At 42.1% G+C, this 14,313-nt stretch overlaps 1 long non-coding RNA gene across 2 annotated transcripts in view; it reads right to left on the reverse strand.

Moving 5' to 3' along the window:
* Positions 1–14,313, reverse strand: part of LOC122204197 — a 32,766-nt gene extending 18,453 nt beyond the window's left edge. For both annotated transcript variants that reach the window (XR_006195545.1, XR_006195546.1), the window contains exons 1-2: positions 14,185–14,313; positions 4,690–4,863 (exon numbers count right to left, since the gene is read on the reverse strand). This is a non-coding gene — a long non-coding RNA (uncharacterized LOC122204197). The remainder of the gene's footprint in view (positions 1–4,689; positions 4,864–14,184) is intronic.

The raw sequence follows: 14,313 nt of genomic DNA on the forward strand, positions 1-14,313 counted from the left end.
ACTTAACCGACTGAGCCACCCAGGTGCCCCAGGAGCACAAACCTTTTGTAAAGACAAATGGTATCCACATTTTCACTTATGTAATGGGAAAATACATCTGCTATAGTCTGGCAGTTCATCAAAAGATTAAATACAGAGTTACCTTATGAACACAACAATTCCACTCCTAGTATATGCCCGAAAGAAATGAAAAATATAGCCACATTAAAAACTTGTGCAAGAATGTTCATAGCAACATTATTCATAGTAGACAAAAATTGGACACAACCCAAATGTCTATCAAATGACGAATGGATAAATAATAAAATGTGGCATATTCATATAAATGAAATATTGTTTGACAATAAAGAACTGAAATACTGATACATTCTACAATAGGGATGGATCTTGAAAATGTTATGTTAATTGAAAGAAGCCAGACACAAAAGACCACATATTGTAACATTCCATTGATATGAAATGTCCAGAATAGGCAAATCCACAAATCAACAGAAACAGAAAGGAGATCAGTATCTCCAAGGGTCGAGTGGGTCGTGTGGAAAAGGAGAGTAACAACTAAAAGGTACAGGGTTTCTTTTGGGGGTAATAAAATGTTGTAAAATTGATTGTGGTGTCAGTTACACAACTCTGTGAATATACTAAAAGTCACTGAATTCTACACTTCAAAAAGGTGAATTATATGGCATGTGAATTTTATGTCAGTAAGACTGTAACCCAAAAAAGGCAACAGACACATGAAAAGACGCTCAACATCACTCATCATGGGGGAAATACGAATCAAAACCACAATGAGATACAGCCTCACCCCTATCAGAATGGCTAAAATAAAAAACACAAGAAGCAACAAGTGTTGGTGAGGATGTAAAGAAAAAGCAACACTTGTGCATTGTAGGTGGGAATGCAAACTGGGGCAGCCACTGTAGAAGACATATGTATAGAGGCTCCTCAAAAAATTAAAAATAGAATTACCATATGATCCAGTAATTCCACTACGAGGTATTTACCCAAAGAATCCGAAAACATTAACTTGAAAAGATATATGCACCCCTATGTTTATTGCAACAGTATTTACAGTATCCAAGATATGGAAGCAACCCAAGCGTCTATTGGTAGATGAATGGATAAAGAGGTGGTAGATAGATACAATGAAGTACCACTTAGCCATGAAAGTAAGTGAGTTCTTGCCATTTGCAACAACATGGATGGATCTAGAGAGTATAATGCTAAATGACATAAATCAGAGAAATAAAATGCCATATGGATCCACTCATATGTGGAATTTAAGAAACAAAACAAAGAAATAAGAGACAAACCAAAAAAACAGACTCTTAACTATAGAGAACAAGCAGATGGTGACCAGAGGGGAGGTGGGTGGGGAAATGGGTGAAATAGGTGAAGGAGATTAAGAGTCCATTTACTGTGATGGGCACTAAGTGATGTATAAAATTATTGAACCACTATATTGTCTACCTAAAATGAATATAACACTGTATGTTAATTATACTGGAATTAAAAAAAAAAAAAAAAAAGACTGACCAAAAGAAAAATGCCTGCTGCAGTACCATGGTACTGGAAAGGATTTCTTTCTTTCTTTTTTTTTTTTTTTTAATTTTTTTAATGTTTATTTATTTTTTGAGAGAGACAGAAACAGAATGCGAGTGGGTTAGGGGCAGAGAGAGAGGGAGACACAGAATCCGAAGCAGGCTCCAGGCTCCGAGTCATCAGCACAGAGCCCGACACAGGGCTCGAACCCACGAACTGTGAGATCATGACCTGAGCCGAAGTCGGATGCTCAACCGACTGAGCCACCCAGGCGCCCCTAGGATTTCAAGATATCATCTAACATAGTTTAATCAATTAGATGTAGTTCATCTAATATAATGGCAACCAATTCATTGAGCACTGATAACACGCTGGGTGTTTGGATGTGATATTGTGAAAGCCCTAAGGAATGGCACTTGGCTCAAACTGGATCAGAGAGAGTTCCCTGGAGGACATGGTGCCAAAGCTGAGAGTTGAAGGGTAATCAGTCATCGGCATGGTGGTACTCAACAGTTTTTGGGGGGTAGTTTTGGGGAGCGCTGTGCAGGGAAGCCATATATGCTTAGTATAATTGGTGAATAAAGTACCAGATTAAAAGGGGCAGGAGACGCAGCTAAAGATGTAAACATAGCATGAAAGGCCTTGAGTGCCATGCTGTATAGACTGGACCATGGAAGCGTTTACTCCAGAAAGTGACACAGTGTTTGCATTTCGGACAGATCACTCTGTACATGGGGAAGAGAGAGTCACAGGAGGCCATATTGACTGAGAGGATCAGTTAGGAGGCCAAAGTCCAGAAGAAAGACATGCTTGAGAGAGTGAAAGGGTACACAGTTGGAGGGATGATAGAGGAGAGAAGGGAGGAGAGAAGGGATTTCCAAGATGTTGAGGAAGGAGTATGAGGAAGAAGAAGAAATTCAGAAATCTAGCATTGTGGTTGATGTGCCCAGGTGGAAGGAGCCCTTAACTGCGACAAGCTTGCGGAAGGTGGAGTTGCCCAGAGAAGACCAAAGTGAATTGAGTTCTAGACCTGTTGATTTTGAGAGATGTCCGCATCTTGGATCTTGGATCTGAAGCTTAAGGATAAGAGGTCAGTGAAAGCACAAGAACAGATTAAATCACCCAAACTGATGTGTGATAATAATGAATAGCTGTTCACATTCATTACCCACTTTCTGGGAGTTCATATGCATTAACTTATTTGATTCTTCCCACAAACATTTTCAGTGGATACTTTTACCCTATTTATGGAAATATGAGAGATTAGGAATAATAATTTCTATAACCTCCCCCCAAACCTACCTGTCTGCTTCATGTACGTGGTCGGTTGGCTTCAAGTATTTGGTCTACGGTGGATGAAGGTCACTCTGCTCGGAGTGCAATCCCTCTGCTTAAGTACTAGATCTCATCCTTGCTCACTTTGGACACTGTTTCAACAGCTGTCCCCTCTCTCCATCCATCACAGAAATTTCCCTCTCCACTGGATCATTCTTGCCAGCCTACAAACACAATGATTTCTCCCAGTTCAAAGAAAAGCAGATCAAAACTCTCTCTTGATCCCCATTCTGCTTTCTTGCTCATGTCTCCTTTTTCTTCTTCTTTTTACACCTCAAAAGAGTTGCCTCTATGCATTGTCCCTAACTTCTCTATTTCCTTCTTATTTGAACTCAGTTCATATAACTTTTATTGCCAAAATTGTTCTTAGCAAGTGGCCAAAGACCTCTGTTTCGCTAAATCCAAGGATCAGCTCTCAGTTCTCCTCTAATGTGATGCATCTGCAGCATCTGACTCAGTTGATTGCTCCCTCTCTCTTTTTGTTACTTGCTTTGGAGGCTACCACAGTCCCTTGGATCTTCTCCTACCTCTCTGGTCACTCCTTGTTAGCGTCTTTTCTTATTCCTCCTCATATCCCTGAGCATTTAGTGGGTTTAGTGGGTAGGGTCCCTGCACGCAGTCCTTCCAGTTCTTTGCTCTTCTACTTTACGTCTTGTTGGTCTCATCCAGCCTCATGGTGTTAAATACTCTCTGTATGTTGTTAATCTCAGAATTATATCTTTAGCCTATGCTTGTTCCCTAAATTCTGTATTCACAGATCCAACTGTCATCTTCGATTTGATGTCTAGAGGAAAACTCAAACTCAACTTGTCCAGACTAAACTCTTGATCTCCTTCTTCCCATCCAAACTTGATTGTCTTTCATTTCTTGCAATTTCAGTTAATTGCAACCTCTAATATTCTGGTTGCTCAGCCCAAGAACTTGGACTCATCCTTGATTCTTCCAGCTCTCCCATACCACACATCCCAGTCCAAATTCTGTTGACTTGACCTTCAAAAGACGTCCAGGATCCCACCTCTTTGCTCCATCCCCATTGCTGCTCCCCTGGTCTAAGCTGTCATCTGCTTCTCTGTTGATTTTTGCAATAACCCTTTAATAATCCTCATTTGCTGACGTTTCAAGCTATTCCCAGTATAGCAGCCAGAATGGTCCTGCTAAGACTGATTTGATCTTGTTATTTCCTTGCTCAAAATCATCCATTGAAGGCTTATCCCACACAGAGTAGAAGCCGAGGTCTTGGCGAAGTCTTACAAGCCCTCCCCTCTCTCTCTCTACACACACACACACACACACACACACACACACACACACACACAGAGTTGCCTTCTTGACCCCTCCTCTTTCTACTCTCTCCCTCATTCACTCCAGCCAACTGTCATCCCTGCTGTTCTTTGAACGTATCAGGTGTGCCTTCAACTCAGGGTCTTCCATTTGCTACCCCTCTGCCTGGAACTCTCTTCCCATAACAATCCCCAAAGCTCCCTCCCTCACTTCTTTTAGATTGTTATGCAAATGTCAGCTTCTTGGTAAAACCTTGCCCTGAAAATCCTATTAAAAATTGCCACCAACACTCTTTGTTCTCTTTCCTAACCATGGTGGGTTTGCATTACCAATTTAGCTTATATTATTATTATTATTATTATTATTATTATTATTTAGCCAGACCGGTTTCCCAGAGTGCCTTCCCTACAGAGTTGTCAGGCTGCATGAGATGTGGAAGTTGGCGGTGAAGGAATGGCCATACTGGTTTCGCATGTAGAGGACGGGTACAGTGTGCAGAGCGCTGGTGCAGCCAGCTGTGGCGTCGCTTACCTGTGGGCTCACCTGGCTGGCACCAGGCTGTGGCTGGCCCCACAACTCTTACAGCTCTCTCTCGCTGGAGCCTCCTTTAGTGTCTCAGACTCCTGGGTCAAGGGTGTGTGTAGCTCCCTGATGAAGGGTGCTGGCTTCTCTCATAGGACTTTGCCACATCACTGAAGACAGAGGCTTGGAGGCAAAGAGAGATAGTTGATCATTCTAGTCCATCCTCTGGGTTTCATCTTCTTCCCTTACTTCACATCCGCCTTTCCTTGCTGGCTACCCGCCCTGCTGACTTCAGGCACCAGCGCCAGGCACAGAAGCAACAGTGCCATAGAAACCCATTTCCACAAGTGCATGCAGTCAAAGACTAAATGCCATAGAGACCCATTTCCACAAGTGCATGCAGTCAAAGACTAAATGCATGTGCGCACGTGTGTGTGTGTGTTTAATTTTTTTTAATGTTTACTTATTTTTGAGAGAGAGAGACACGGAGTGCGAGTGGGGGAGGGACAGAGAGAGAGAGAAAGACACAGAATCTGAAGAGGCTCCAGGCTCCAAGCTGTCAGCACAGAGCCCGATGCGGGGCTCGAACTCACAAGCCGTGAGATCATGACCTGAGCCGAAGTCAGACACTCAACTGACTGAGCCACCCAGGCTCCCCTGCCCACTGTGACCATTTTAAGCTACTGATGTGATATCGGTAAATGGGGACTGGGGAAGAGATGCTAGCAATTAGCTCTCTCGGGCCGGTACTAAGCAGCTCCTGTCCACCACTTGCTACTCTGACTGTGCCTCGTCTAATAGACCCATTGACATTTTTTCCGTAGCTCTCATCACCTTCTACCATGCTACATATTTTAGTGATCTGTCTCCCAGCTTGGAATGTAAACGTTATCAAGGTAGGGGTTTTTGCTTGTTTTTGTTCACTGCTGTATCTCTGGCTCTCAGAACAGGCGTCGCACTCACTAGCTGTTCCATATGTATTTACTGGAGGGGGTGAGGGAATGAATGAAGGAATGCAGCGTGGGAGGGAGGAATGGGGCACTTAGGAAAATTATAAGGGATTTTCTCTGAGAAGCTCCCCTACCCCCCAGTATCTCCTTGCTCTGGAAGTTAGATTCCCAAAGCTCTGCTCTTTGGCCATCTTCTGTTGCAGTCACGTGATATAATCAGTGTGTTTTCAGCCAGCCAGACCTTCTGGCAGAAGGTCTCTTCGAAGACACGGCTGTTGTTCAAAATCTGTGCCCCTGGTGCTCAGGCTAGTACTTAGCACCTGTAGGTGCACAGCATGCATTTGATGAAAAATTAAATTACAAGGAGATTTAAGACATTTTCGACATCCCAGCGATTTATCTCAGGCTTTCCTCAGAGGTATTCTCTCTTAGCATTTTCCGTGGAATCTTAACAGAAATTGGACTGTTACAATACTAGTTTTGTCCTTCAGTTCTCTAACATGTGGGCCTGTTTGGGGGATCGGAAATAAATATTAAGTGGTACTGTATAATGAGACGAGTCACATTTGGGATTAACGGAAAGTTGATTTGCAGCCCACATTTTCAGTCCAGAAATACCGCTGTCAGGATAACCGATAACTGGACCAGGCTACTTTTGTTTACTGATTTTCCTAGAAGGTGTCATTTTATAGGATCTCGACTTTTGAAAGTTTGACTTCCTATCCATCATTCATTAAATTCTGCCCCGCTGGCTTCAGAAAAAATGTCATCTGGCCAGAGAGTCGTCCTTTGGCCACCTCATGTGAATAGTGCCCCTCGGTCACTCTAGCCCTCCTTCCCTTCAGTTATACCATTCTTGAGGGCGTGTACCACTTCCTCACAGGGATTTCCGTGGTGACGTATCTGACGGTTGTCTTGTCTCCCATGAGTACATAAGTGCCGTGAGGGCAGGACCTGATCTGTTTCGTTCATTGCTTTATCCCCAGTGCTGCCAATAACACTGGTGTAAAATAGGGGCGGGAAACCTGTGGACTGGATGGTTACGAGCTTTCTGGAGCAGTAGGTGGATCTGAAACTGATAAAGACGAGAACAGGAGAGCTGATACTAGGACTGCGTGGCAGCCTCCTCTTCTTTTTTTCTAAGTTTATTCATTTATTTTTGACAGAGAGAGAGAGAGAGCGCACACGCAGGAGAGGGGCAGAGAAAGAGAGAGAGAGACACAGACTCCAAAGCAGGCTCCAGGCTCTGAGCTGTCCACACAGAGCCCGATGTGAGGCTCGAACCTGGGAACCCCGAGATCATAACCTAAGCCAAGTCTGACGCCCAACAGACTGAGCCACCCAGGTGCCCCCTTCTCTTTTTCTACATAGATGGACAGATGGCTCTCCCATGGCTCCCCTAACCCTTCCCTTCTGACTCTTTCCAGGTCTGCCCCCTTCCCACCATTACTCAAGCCTTGCTGCTAACGTGCTTGAGTCTCTCTTTGCTTAACAACCTTTGTTAGAACCTGCTGCTCCCTTAAGTCACTCCCTACCTTTCTCCTTTTTCTCACCATCCAAATTCTCTAACATGCGGAATGTCCTGATAACTTCCATCTTTTTTCCATGTATTCCTCCTTTAAACTTTTGCAATGTGTCTCCCATTCCCAAATATTTCTGGAATCTTCTCCTTGTGCAACTATATCCAAAATGGTTTTTCTTAACCTTTTGAATCTATCCTCTAAATAGCAGAGTAAACGATCTGAAATGAAAACTCGATCATCACAATTTCCCACTTGAAACCTTCCCAGGCTTTCCATCCGTTTGAAGATCAAGTTCAAGCCTGTTTTTCATGCCACACTGCCCCTGTCCCCCCACCCCCCAGCTCTGATGTGGTTGGTTCTTACCACTCTCCTCTGCTCAGCTCACCATTACTCTGTTGGGCATTTAGCTTTCCATCTGGACCCACTGTTTTATCCTTGCTTGAACTGTAATTCCTTTGCTCTGGCTGCCTTCTGTCTAAAATATCAGAGCTCCCTCCCCATCCCCAACTAGCTAATTGCAAATGATGTTTTTTAGAAGAACATTTATTTATTTAGTTTTAAGAGAGAGAGAGAGAGAGAGAGAGAGAGAGAGAGACAATGAGTGGGCAGGGACAGAGAGAGAGGGAGGACAGAATCCCAAGCAGGCTCCATACTGTCAATGCAGAGCCCAATGTCAGGCTCAATTTCATGAATTGTGAGATCATGACCTGAGCCAAAATCAAGAGTCAGAGGCTTAACCGACTGAGCCACCCAGGTGCCCCAACTGATGCTTCAATAATTTAAAAACATGTTTTTTTAGTCAGTAGAGCATGTGACTCTTGATCTCGGGGTTGTGGGTTTGAGCCTTACATTGGATGTAGAGATTACTTAAACACAAAACCTCTAAAAAAAAATAAAGATAAAAATTTTTTTGAGCAACTATGGATCAAGTTGTCTTAATATCATCTATTGAATCATCTGTCCACTGATTTTAAATGTCGCATCTAGCATATTCTTAAACTTGCGTATGGTTTGGGGATTTATATTGTTTTATTAATATGTTCCTGTTTTTATTATTGTAAATTTCAAATGACTTTTCATGTCCAACATCATCAGGTGAAAGCAAGCTTCTCTACTTTCTTCCCGCATAGCCTCTGACACCCATCCCCTTCTCTCAATTCATTTTCAAAATTTTCTTGACTGTTTTCAGATACTCATTTTCCCAGGTGAGCTCCAGAATCATTTTTTCAATTTTTCCCTCTTCAAAAAATGGGATTTAGATTGAAATTGTACTATAATTATAAGCCATTTTAGAAAGTATTGTTTTGCTATTACTGTAAAGTCAGGAAGAGGAAAGCAGAGAGGCCAACAATTGTTCGCTATAATTCTCTTAGTCCCCACCCAACATTAATTTGTTCTATACTTTATTTTTTGATATGGTGCGATTGTTTTTTTTAATGTTTATTTATTTATTTATTTAGAGAGAGAGAGAGCATGTGCAGACAAGCTGGAGAAGGGAAGGGAGGGCGAGAGACAGAGAGAGAAAGAGAGAGAACCCCAGTTTCTGAGCTCTCAGCATAGAGCCCGATGCGGGGCTCAATCTCAGGAACTGAACCATGAAATCATGACCTGAGCCAAAATCAAGAGTCCCAGGTACCCCTGCAATTGTTGAGAAATGGTTTCTTGTCAAGCAAAATGATCTAAGATTCAGGAATTGGCTAAAGAGATTATGGGGTTATCTTCTAACAGAGCTCTGGGGACTGTCAAGAGAACACTCTCTGATTTTGTAGGGGTGCATACTTTTGATTGTCTCCTATTGACGAAGGCAAAATGGAAGTGGTAGAAAATGGTGGTCATGCAAATGACTCTTGGCAATAGAAGTGCAAACACTCTTGTCCAGTAGAGATACAATTGGCTTCTGCCCTTTAGAAGGATAACTTCAATATTATACATCATTTTCCTATATAATATCCATCAGTTTTGCAAATATTATTAGCATACTTATTCCAGCATTTCTGATTGCCTCTATAAATGACTGTTCTTCAAATTCTTCTTGAAAGTGGTTCTTGCATCTTACTGGTTCTTTAGTACTTAACTGAATACAATCTCGGACATGTGTACATTTATATTTACATAAGAGTCATAATTTTACTTTTCTGAAAATTACACTTAAGCAGTATTGTGCCTTAACAGACTATGTGGGAAATGTAATTAAGGCAGAATTCTTTTGCTTATAATCTTTGGAGGAATTAATCTATATATGTCATATATGATTATAAAGCAATTCAATGATACAGAAGCCAGCAATCTTAAATATCTTAAACCCAGGCAAGATCATAATGTCCAACCCCTTACCTTAAATTAAAAATAATACTAATGGTAAAGACAACTTTTCAGACAAAACAGCAGATATCACAGATATCACAACTTTTCAGACATGAGCAGATATCACAGATACAAAGGAAGAAGCATTTAGGAGGCTCATTCAAAGATTTACTCTCAGTAGGGGTATCTTCTAGAAAATGAACGTTTAAAAAATATTTTATTATTTATTTATTTATTTTGAGAGAGAAAGAGCATGAGCGGGGAAGGGGCAGAGAGAGAGGGAGACAGAGGATCTGAAGCAGGTTCCGTGCTGACAACAGAGAGCCGGACACGGGGCTTGACCTCATGAACCGTGAGATCATGACCTGAGCTGAAGTTGAAAGCTTAACCGACTGAGCCACCCGGGCGCCCCTAGGAAAAAAGAACATTTTATAATTACTGTAAGATCAAATACATAAAGAAAAAAAAGTTTGGTATTGGGGTGCCTGGGTGGCTCAGTCGGCTAAGCATCCGACTTTGGCTCAGGTCATGAGCTCACAGTTCGTGGGTTTGAGCCCCGTGTCAGGCTCTGTGCTAACAGCTCAAAACCTGGAGCCTGCTTCGGATTCTGTGTCTCCCTCTCTCTCTGACCCACCCCAGTCACACACACACACACACATACACACACACACACACACACACACACACACACACACACTCTCTCACTCTCTCTGTCTTTCAAAAATAAACATTAAAAAAAAACAACAACACAACATTGGTATAAGGCACCTGATATTCCATCGGGTGGGTAGAGAACTAGATTCTGGGGACAAATCTTAGTCCCACTAACCTTCATCAGCAGATGGCCTGTGCATTTTATCAGCAGTGCTAACTTCACCCCAGGAGAAAGTTCTTCCCAAGTCCAGGTTTGGGACCTTTTTTGTTTGTTTGTTTACACTATTCTTACAGTTAAGCATAAGAAAGTACACCAAAGTTCTGAGTTTACTTGATTTCTCTAATGCTTTCAAATAAATACAGCAAATGTTCTGTATTTGTCAATTGTTTTTCTTCTTTTTTTTTGGCTTCAAACAAATACTTAGTCCAGCTGACTCTAAGGTCCACAATTAAACAAAAAAGGCCTTTTTCTTGCTCCCATGTTTTGGTTCCTTTCTTCAGAGCTAACTCTTATGGACGGCTTCTTGTGTATCTCTTACATATGGGCAGGGCACAGACAAGCAGACTCAGCTCTGGAGATGGCCCCTTCAACCGTACCACCAACCACAGGTGAATGCTCAATGACATCCAGATGGAAGAAGGACAGCAAGGACAATTTCTCCTCCACATAACTTGTCACTACTCAAGGTGACAAAGGTGGGCTTGTCCAGTGCTTTTTCAGGAAACCAGACAGAGCATTTCTGATGAAAAGAGGAAAAGCCAAGAGACATGACCTGGGAGAATTCCGACCGGTGGAGGTCCAGCCCTGCCTGTTAGAGGGTCAGAGAGCTGGGCAGAGGAGAACCCAGCTAACCTCCTAGTGCTATTTGCAAAACCCCAAAGGAGTGAGGCCCTGCGTTTGATTCCAGGCATCTCCACCAAAACAAAAAAGGCTGGAATTCTTTGATCTTTCTGAGAAGCTGAAGTGCCCAGGGCCAGGGAGTGAGGTGGACTTTGAGGGGTAAGGAAGAGTGGGGGAGGATTGGGAAGCCTTGGGAGGGTGTATGGGGCAAGGGATGGAGACGGTAGGAGTCTTCCAAGGGCCCAAACTCTGGGGCTGTGCTCCTTTTGAGGGTCCAAGAGGACAGGTTTACAATTTCAGGCCAGTGCGTTTTTGAGACCTTTGAAGGCCTGGGTCCATTTGATTCTTTGGAGCACCCCCTCACCCCCTGACATTTCTTTCGTACTTTTTCTTTAATGTTTATTTATTTTTCAGAAAGAGGGAGGAGAGAGGGAGAGAGAGAGAGGGAAAGCACAAGTGGGAGAGGGGCAGAGTGAGAGGGAGACAGAGAATCTGAAGCAGGGTCTATGCTGTCAGAGCAAAGCCCCATGGGGGGCTCGGACGCACAAACCATGAGGTCATGACCTGAGCCAGAGTCAGTTGCTCAACCGACTAAGCTACCCAGGCACCCCTCAAACATAGTAAAATGTACTAAATGTACTGACATTACACATTCCATTAGTCTAGTTCCACCCCCGCTCACAAAATATTACGTGTATTTATATAATTCTACTTTTGAAAATATTTGGCTGTAACTTTAATTTTTTATTGTTTTTCTTCATAATCATGTTTATTTGAGATTTCTTGCAAAGTGAGAAAATCTGATCTGTAAATTTTTCAAATGCAAAAATATTTGTGAATATTAAATGTAATGACAGATGCATTTGACATATGAAATTTGGTACATTTAATTAGACATTTATTAATTGCACATCTGTAGCTTTATTTTTAGTTTAGAGCAAAAAATTTTCCCCCTAGCTCTGTCTTAAGTGTTTTTGTAGACAGCATTGTTCAAGCTCATTGGCCCTAGGCCCCGTTTCTATGGTGCCTAATGGATAAAACAGCTTGCTTACAGTCCTTGGGCTTGATGGTTTGAGCTGCTTCCTGGAAATGTCAGGAAAAAACTGCCTATCCCTTCATGAGAATTCAGTGTGATGTCCATCCAGGGAAGATGAGGCACAATGGAAAGAAGCAGCTCTCTCACCGTAACATTGTTTTTCATTCTTATTAGGTTTTAAGTTCTAATTCCAATGTAAGTAACATACAGTGTTATATTCATTTCAGGTATACAATATAGTGATGCGAAATTCCATACATCACCCAGTGCTCATCACAAATGCACTCCTTAGTCTCCATCAGCTATTTTACCCATCCCCCACTACCTCCCCTCGGGCGACCATCAGTTTTTACTCTACAGTTAAGTCAGTTTCTTGGTTTGCCTCTCTTTTTTCTCCTTTGTTCATTTGTTTTGTTTCTCAACTTCCAGATATGAGTGAAATCGTATGGTATTTGTCTTTCTCTAACTGATTTATTTAGCTTAGCATTATACTTTCTAGATCCATCCATGCTGTTGTCACCCTAACATTTTTGGGCCATGGACACCTTTTGTTAGTCTGGTGAAGCTCCTGAGAAGCTCCCTTCTCAGGATAATGTTTTATTTATTTATTTATTTGTGCTTATTTATTTATTTTGAGAAAGAGAGAGAGAGCACGCATGATCAGGGGAGAGGGAGACAGAGAAATAGAGAGAGAATCCCAAGCGGGCTCTGCAGTGGATGGAGCCTGACTCAAGGCTCAATCTCATGAACCGTGAGATCATGACCTGAGCCGAAATCAAGAATCAGATGCTCAACCGACTGAGCCACCCACGTGGCCCCAGAATAATGTTTTAAATGCATAAAATAGGGGCGCCTGGGTGGCGCAGTCGGTTAAGCGTCCGACTTCAGCCAGGTCACGATCTCGCGGTCCGTGAGTTTGAGCCCCGCGTCAGGCTCTGGGCTGACGGCTCGGAGGCTGGAGCCTGTTTCCGATTCCGTGTCTCCCTCTCTCTCTGCCCCTCCCCCGTTCATGCTCTGTCTCTCTCTGTCCCAAAAATAAATAAAAAACGTTGAAAAAAAAATGCTTTAAATGCATAAAATAAAATACGTAAGATTACCAAAAAACCTACAATTATATAGAAATCTAGTTAACAAAAAGAATGTTTGTGATACAATAATACATGTGTTTGTTAATGTAGTAAATGACTAGACCTAGCTATGAGCTCCATGACTGCCATAATTCAAAGCAGCAATGAGCATACACAACATTTTGAGATATTAACACTTACTCTGATCTGATATGAAAATATTTGTTATTTTTATTGGTGACAGTCACAAGTATTGATACCTATTAAGGTTTGTGCTTATTTTGCAATGGAAGGAAATCCTACATTTTAATTAAAAGTCAATGAAATTGAGATGTAATTATTTTACATAATTATTTTCTCCATCAAATTCACAGAACTCCTGAATTCTATTGATAAATGTGGATCTCAAGTTAAGATCAATGGTGGCTGAGAGATGTCCCACCATCATGAATTATTATATGGGAGGATTATAGACACCAAACGACTCTCGACCTTACCAGATTCTGGGGCTGAGTCTCTGCTTCTCTTAGCCCCCAGAACCACTGTCCCCAACTCTCCTGTTGTAGTATTAGTCAGACCTTTGGATATTTGAGATGTTTGAAGTGATTTCTAATCTCTAGTTCAAGGCTAGAGGTAGGACTCTGAACTGTACTCTATTCTTTGAGCAAATGATTCCCCAGACAGCTCTCCTTAGGTATCCCACCTTAGAAGTTTTTAATTTCCTAAAATTTATTTCACCTTTAGCTCTAAAGTTCACATTTCATACCAAACCACCACCAACAACCTACCTTCCCATCCACCCATCCATCCATCTAAACATTTAATCATACATTTAATAATGATACCATGCTGTAAAGATATGAATGTGTAACTTATCTCCCTTGCTCATAACCTCATACCAGAAAATATCTACATTAGTGCAAAGGATCATCTATGATAGATCCATTCTCTAGGATTATCAAAGCAAATCAAGTCACATCACTATGCAGGACTAGTTTTTAGGGCCAATTTGTGAAATAAGCAGGTTACTCTTGGCTCTCGGTCCTCAGTTCTGAAATGTCTAATGGTTGGCAGTAAAATCCCCCAACGTATGTGTAAGCTGACGCTCCTTTCCATGACTGCTCATTACCTCTCTTTCTCCTCTCTCTTCTCTTAGATGAAGATGGAACCGCAGCCTGTCCTTCCTGTCTGTTTTGTCAGAAAACGGCAATGACTTCATCTGCAGTGTTTGTGAGGTTTTGTTCTTTCATGTTCTAGG

Source organism: Panthera leo, chromosome D3 (genome assembly GCF_018350215.1).
Source record: "Panthera leo isolate Ple1 chromosome D3, P.leo_Ple1_pat1.1, whole genome shotgun sequence".
NCBI classification, from domain to species: Eukaryota; Metazoa; Chordata; class Mammalia; order Carnivora; family Felidae; genus Panthera; species Panthera leo.